This window comes from Dermacentor variabilis, chromosome 10, assembly GCF_050947875.1.
Source record: "Dermacentor variabilis isolate Ectoservices chromosome 10, ASM5094787v1, whole genome shotgun sequence".
Taxonomy (NCBI): Eukaryota; Metazoa; Arthropoda; class Arachnida; order Ixodida; family Ixodidae; genus Dermacentor; species Dermacentor variabilis.
Genome location: NC_134577.1, coordinates 70,350,330 through 70,358,305, shown reverse-complemented (window position 1 = coordinate 70,358,305; position 7,976 = coordinate 70,350,330).

Here is a 7,976-nt window from a genome sequence, read left to right as displayed (position 1 = left end):
TGGTTGTATTCAAGATGCGTCGGCATTCAAGCTATCGCGCGCTTTCATTTCCGTAACACAGAACCGGGCAGTTCGCACGCCGTTGGTAAGCTGATGGCTAAATAAATCAGTATTGTCTGCGCTCCACCATTACGATGTCCTTCGCTCTGACACGACAGAAGGTAACATAACTGGCGCCAAGCTAAGAAAAATAAATTCCAAGAGGGCACAAACTTGGGTGATGAAAGTCGAGAATTCGAGCGCGCAGGAGACATTTTGTCGACACGAAGAGATCGGATGCCTGCTTTGGAAGGTAAATACCATATTTACTCGCGTAAGACCCCTCCTCGTAAAGGGCAACCCACACCCACTTTGGGCATGGCGCGCGCGGCAAGCCTTTCCGGGAAGTTTACCTTTAAAGTGTTTCACATAAGTAGACCATTCATCGGTGATTAGATTGAATTCTGGGGTTTTACGAGCCAAAATCACGATTTGATTGTGACGCACGACGTAGTGGGGGAGTCCCGATTCATTTTGACCACTAGGGGATCTTTAACGTGCCCTGATTGCACCGGACACGGGCGTTTGTGCATTCCGCCCCTCCCCCCCCCCTCTATCGAAATGCGGCTGCTGCGGCCAGGATTCAATCCCTCGACGTCGTGCTAAGCAGCGCAACGCTACAGCCGCTAAGCCACCGCGGGATTGGGTGTGAGATCACGCGCGTGGGTTGACGTCACGGCAACACGTGCATGACCCGGTGTTTGGATCTTCAGTCGATCAACCGGCAACTACGGCGAACATTTAGCAACTTCCTGTGCGCGTTTACTAGAAGGAAGAGGGGCAAGGTCGCCTGTGGGCATCAACGATTAATCTTCCAAACGGATTTTTCGCAAGACAGCCTAAGCTGACAGCGCCATAGAGTCAAGGCTGTGTGCACGGTATTTGCCCTTCACGGTGAGCCGACTAAAATCGGATTGAACAGCAGCTGAATGCAAAACGAACCCAAGCCCTCGTCCATCACGAAATCTTATGTAAAGTTCCTTTTAATGGAGCACAAATATGAGCAGAAGCCTGTAAGCAAATTTATCGCTGTGCGGGCGCTTTCACGAAACAACGAAATCAATTTTACCCTCCCGATTTGTTTTTTTTTTTAAGACTGCCCGAGTATTTAGAAATTCGTCCGGCATCTTCGGTGTCCGAAATATCTGTGGGCGACCTCACGCATGTTTATTGTTTGCCGCTAGTGCTTGCCTTGTACTGTATAGCAGTCGGGGCGCAGTTCGGCGCTTCAGTTAGTAGGCTTAAGCCTACCTTGTGTAAGGTCCGCATTCTGCAAAAGAAACTTCGCAAAAGAAATGCGCGCCTTACACGCGTAAACACGGTAATGCATTGATGTCAACGAGCAGCGCAGATTACGGAGAAATGAAACAACTGTTGTAGAAAAACACAAGGTTGCCTGAAAATAAACTGCGATAAAATACGGGTAGAATGCTTATAGCCCTGCTTCCAAGTTTCACAGGTGAATTACGCTGTCAATCAGGCAATAAAAGCCGGATCGGTGTAGACAGTCGGCAGTGTGTACGTACAGTCATGTCTCAAGCGATGTAAAATGATACCAACGAAAAATCGCGCTTTCTGGTGCGTTTTTCTAATGTTCGCCATAATTAAGAGGGAAGGCTCGGGTTGTGTGTTGTCAATACGCGCCGCTGCCACCGGCTTCCTAACTTCGTTATTTATCGCTGCAACGCTGCGTCTGGCTAGTTAGTCCACCGATGCATGTCTCGCCGGAACACAGCATGGAAGGGCTTTTCAGAGCTCCGGTCGATTCCGTCCCGTACTGACGCAGAATGAATTCACAGAACGAGACATTGTGGCTGATTCGCTGTAGCGCTCAGGTGCGCGAAGACGTTAACTGCGAGAACTTGTGAACAACGACGACGTGTTGTATGATACATGACTGCAATGTAAACTTCCTCGAAAAAATCAAATCCAAATCACATGTTAGAATTCATCTGAAGCGAAAACTTAGACACGCGGTGAGTATTAAATTCTGCAGAACTGTCGAAGTCTACAGAAAAGTGACGCGTACAATTATGTTTCCTTTCAATCGATGCTAATTGCAACCTCATGAAACGTTTACATTTATCCCGTACGAAATCGCAACTGTCACATTCTCGCACACTACACCACTCACGAGGTATTCGGAAGTGAAAACGCCAAATCAACAGGATGCACAGCACGAGACAGCTGCGCAGCGATGTGACGAGTGCGAAGGAGATGCACAGTCAACCGCAAGAGTTTGCGGGACGCAGGTTGTGCCAAGAAGCTCAATTTTCGCGGAGCCTGGTCACACAGCGTAAAATTAAATGTTCCAGCATGTAGTAGCCTTCGCCACCCACACAGCAATTCATTAAATACGAAGTGTTATGCCTTAACAGCACAGGTATTCACATTTGAAGGGGAAACCGGATCCCGTAAACTTATGCTGTTGTCTGTACGATGCTCGGCGACAAAAGAAATGCAACGACAGGCGTATAGCACAGAAAAGTACGACACATATCTAGCTGCACTTAAGTATTCGATACTTGTTGTGTCGCAGTGGTCCGTACCAATCATGGAGGATTGGTGAAGAATGGGCGCCCACCCGGCGGTACGTACTCAGTAGCAAAATAAAAGAAAGTGAGATACAGGAAAGAGTTGAAGACATGGATTTATTCAATTAAGAAAATATTATGCTTTTGAGGTGCCAATGCCTCGACGTCTTACGCTTCGGTTATATGTAGGTCATCATTTCTTTTACTGGGCACAGCGGTTGTGTGCGTACCGGCACTACTTTGATGGTCAGCATATTGCTCGTTTCCTTATAGTTGCACTCGGTCACACCATGTAACATCTGCATATATATCCAGAAATATACCCTCTGAGAAATCGACTTACCCAGCAGAAGCAGCTGCCGCACCAAACACAGGAGGGTACAAGAGCTTTGCTTTAAAATAACCAAATCACTTTAACCAAACCCTCTACATATGTTTACCAGTCTGTAATAGAAATTCAGTTGATAGCGCTGCCTTCTTTGCTTCTTCAGGTGCCGCCTTTTCACGCTTTTCGAGGCATGAACACCCACTCGCCGAACATACAACGACAACGAATGTCACACGAGTGAAAGAGAAATGAGAACAGAAGCGAGGAGGTGTCATATAGAATGGGCAATATTGCTAGCGAGAGATAAAAGGAAGGCCGACGTGTTAACAAGTCAATAGTCCTGTTGGCTACCCTGCGTTGGAGGAAAAGAATAAAGAGTGAGAGAGAGAGAGATGAGGAAAGAGAGGCGCTAGAACAAACACCATACACAAGAGCCTCGAATGACGTAATCTACCCGTCTAGTTCAGATGGTGGGACGAAACGGCGCTTGTAAACGTCCCTGCAGTAGGAGCATCTTGGCGCCTCCTAGCATTTTTCGGAGAGGCTAGGCAGGTGTACGTGACCTGTTGGTCTACTTTGGCCGCATGTGCAGTTATGCTTTGGGCTATGTGTGCAACGGCTACAATACTTTCATAGCGGCGTTACACAACAGTGCGTAGAAGACCTTGACGTTCTTGTACACGTGTACACGAGTCGGCTGAGCTAGCTGAAGCGTAAATGTGGGCATGTAGCAGGATTCAGCTGGCTGGTGTGTTATTTGCCTGTTGTGAAATAATAATTTGCTACAAAGCAACCGCAAATTCTATTATTGTGTACCCTTGCGTCTTGTGCTTAGGGTACGCATCTTGCACAATTCTAATAACGGCATTGGTAAACTAGCTTATCTAGCATTTGTTCGACCTCAGCTTTGTTGCCACTTTGTTGACGCGTGCACCTTCTGTAACAGCTGGTAAAGCTGATACTTGTTTTTTAAATGGCTACTGGCGCCGTCAGACATCCATGTAACATGTTTGTCAAGGTGAAGTTCTTCCTTCATGCACTCATACATTTTTTCCAGTGCAAAGCAAGCATGTGCAGCATCATGACATACGTCATCACTGATGACAGCAAAACATTGAATGGATCCTCTACTCGTGACGACACACGTAAATAGCGAGACCTGTTTTTTTGTGCCAATAGTATGATTGTACATCGTTCGGTACAACAGCTGTTCAATTCTCTGCAAAGTCAAAGGCACGGGATCCGTGCTGCTGATTCCGTTTGGCGTCGTGTATTGCTGCTGCTTGAATGCCCCTTATGTAATCACCAAGCTCCTGGAGAAAGGTAGTGACAGGTAGAGACTGAAAGGTAGAAACAGCCTGTGCTGTCTTTTTGACGAGGTCGTCATTTTCCCCACACCGCATTGTTTACCTCTGTCTCTTCAGGGAATCCCAAAGTTGTAGTAGTTAAAGCATCCTCACTTGCACAATAATCACAATCGCCCAGGAAACAATCGGTCGTGGGCGAGGTGCAAAGACATAGTTCTTTGAGGTGGGTAATTGTGTAGGCACCATCAGTGAGCTTCTTTAGCGCGGAAACACACTGTGTGGCGTTGGCGCAATACATGCAAAGGTACACTTCTTGTTGTGGAGCAAGAAGAACCCATTTCGGCCAGAGAGAATAAGACTTTGAGAGCCCAATAGATGTATCCGGATTGGCTTCCTTAAAGAAACGATATTTCTCCCATACCGAGCGGGTCATGAACCTCTTGGCAGCATAATGTTTGTTTCCATCAATCGAAACAGATACTACATATGTCTTGTTGGGACTCTGCTGAGAACATTCATGCTCGTCTTTGGTATAATATTCCGCAGCGGTCTGGACGTCTGTTGGGTTCAATCGTGTTCTCTCAGGCACGTCTGGTGCTAACCATAGTCCACGTTCCTCGCGCAACGTCAGGATTTGTATATCATGTACGCTGACAAATTTGGAATCAGAGCTTGAACTTTTCGGCACTCCAGTTGGCTTGGCAGCCGAGTCAACAAGTGCATTCGCTCTTGATACGAACACCACATGTCATAGGCTTCTATAAAGTTGGTGAACCATTCGGTGCACATGCCGCATTTGGTACCTTAGGGGTCCAAATGACGCTTGCACTCTACGAAGTGAGACTTTGACCTTGCAGTGCCACCGAGTTGAATTTGCTTTAGCACCGGGCGAGAGTTCCTTAGTCGCGAATCCGACTTCTGCTGATGAACGTGAGGCAAAGTTTCAAGTGGATGTAGACACTTCTTTCTACCTCCCAGTTCGTCTTCTTCCGGTAAGAATTCGTCGCCTCCCGTGGATTCACTTCCCATTCTTCTACACTCTACCAACTCGATCAAAAGAGACGATTTTTACAGCAGCCGCATCTGAAAGCATGAACTGAATATGGGCGCCAATGATGGCCGAGGAGAGGCATGACTCCACGAATTTGTGACGGAAATTCAGACATTTTAGAAAGGCGTGGTTGAAATAATAATTCCAGTTTACCAAAACTGCCTGTACGTTGCAATTATGGTCAAGTTTCGGCAAGCCAGAGCCTTATGCACGCTCTTTTTACCCCGGTGTCCCTTTTTCTTAGCACCTTGCTGCATTCTGGCAAAGCTCTCAATTCTACCACCTGTACTGTGATTACAAACAAAATAATGCAACATGTTTTTAATATTCGTATTCACGTGCCTGTGAACAGTTGTTTACGAGATTTTGAGAAAAATTTATGATGGTTTTTTTATTTTGATTTTTAAATAGCGTTTATTTTTGTCAAAACTTCAAATTTGAGGCGAATTGTAGAAATGATAATTTGTGATACAGCAAGAACATCCAGCACAACTGTTGAATAGGTTAAGGTCTCGCAGTCCAGCAAATTTCAAAAGGCTACATGTATTCGTTTAGTTGATAAAAAATCATAAATATAGCAACTTTTCAGATTGTAGCAAATTAAGGAATTTTTCTAAAACACTTCCGTTTTGCACGGCAGCCTGAAACAGTGCTGGTTGACCATTCTTTACGTCTAGGTTTTACACAAAAGATTGTATTCTTTGTAGCTGTAACATATTGTATTTCACATCGTTGTGAAATTGTGAAAATGCCTTGTGCATTAAATAGGCACCTCCACACTGAAGACTCTCGTTATTTTTTTCCTTCTGAAATAGTCATTTGGCAAAGACGCCACGTTCACTTCAGTGCTACCTAGTGATATGCGCATAAAATATAAAATATTCAATGAAATCTAAAATATAAAATTTTTGACCTGTGTTGATCTCTCGTGGAATCACCCCACAGCAACCGCTGAACACACAGGAAATATGCTGCTCGGGGGTATTCACTGCTTACGAAGGTATGAGCCGTTGCATACGCTGGTATTAGCCATTGATGATGAAAGCTTTAGACATGCTCTTCTGTATGTTGTATGCGTGACTAGAAAGAATATAAGCACTGTTCGCATCAATTTGCTGAGTGCTTCTGGCCTCTGCCTTACGGGGCTATGCGTCATTGTATTTTTTTATTGCGTACGAGGGTATGAGTGATTACTGGGGTATGCTCGAGCCATGGATGAAGATACTCTTTGTTGACGCACAAAAAAAAAAAATACACGAAACCCTAGCCATATACAGCTTCTCTGTAAATGTAAGCGCAATCAGATGCCAAAGAGAACCAAAATATTAACGTCAGAGGTGCAGCGTTGTCACAAAACCGCCGGCCACACATAAGAAACGCTGTTTCGCTTGAATTGCGTGTGTGAAAAGGTGATGTTCAGCACGTTTTCTGTGGTTTACTGGTACAAAAAAGACGAGTTCAACTGATCCAGAGCTATAATGACTCTTTAGTGTTTGTTAATGTAAAGCAGTAAATGCATGAATCCTGTCGGTACAGTTTAGGAGGGTAGGGCAACAGTAAATGTTGAGATTGGGTGATCGCTAGGCTTGCACGGTGCCTCATCATTACAACTCCAACCCATTTGCACCACCACCACCATCATCACCATAATCATCATCATCATCATAATCATCATTATCAGCAGCAGCAGCAGCAGCAGCAACAACAACAACAGCAGCAGGAGCCTGGCTACGGCCGCTGCAGGGCAAAGGCCTCTCCCATACTTCTCCAACTACCCCGGTCCTGTGCTAATTGTGGCCTTGTTGTCCCTGCAAAATTTTCAATCTCATCCGCCCACCTAACTTCCTGCCGCCCCCTGCTACGCTTCTTTTCTCTTGGAATCCAGTCCGTAACCCTTAATGACCATCCGTTATCTTCCCTGCTCCTTACATGCTCTGCCCATGCCCATTTCTTTTTCTTGATTTCAACTAAGATATCATTAACTAGCGTTTGTTCCCTCACCCAATCTGCTCTTTTTTATTCCTTAACGTTACACCCATCATTCTTCTTTCCGTAGCTTGTTGCGCCGTCCTCAATTTAAGTAGAACCCTCTTCGCAAGCCTACAGGTTTTCTGCCCCGTGGGTGAGTATTGGTAACCAACGGCTGCTTAACACTTTGAGTCACAGCCCCAGCAGCCTGACTTATAAGAAAACACTTCACCAAAAACGCTCCGAGTGGCAAAATAAGCGTCAGTATTGATATTTAAGTTGCACATGCGAGCTTTTCGGAAGCTTTCAAGCATCAAACAATAGATCATTCTTCAATTATTGCATCTTTCCCTCTGTTTTCTTCAGTACTGTCCTGACTAAACGGGGAGCAAGAAACACTTAAACACCACGGCACTTCGCGGGACGTAAAAGGTGAAAACGTTATTTGGACTGTGCTATCTGAGACCACAAGCCTCCGCACTCGACCATGCGATCCATGAATGTACAAAAAAAGAAGAGCAGAGACGTGTATCGCCGCGCGATAAATTCTAAGCTCCCATGGAGCTACGAATGAGGCGACAACCAAAGTGCAGGGAATCCGACAATGAAGCTTCTTCGCAAGGAAAAGTATCGAATGCCCAAGTCTATAAAGATGGAAAGAGCGGATCGGGGTACAATGAAAGTGACGCAGCAATCGAAAGAGCGACACGTGGAGCTGGGGAGAACCCCTTCGCGGGGATGCCGACAGG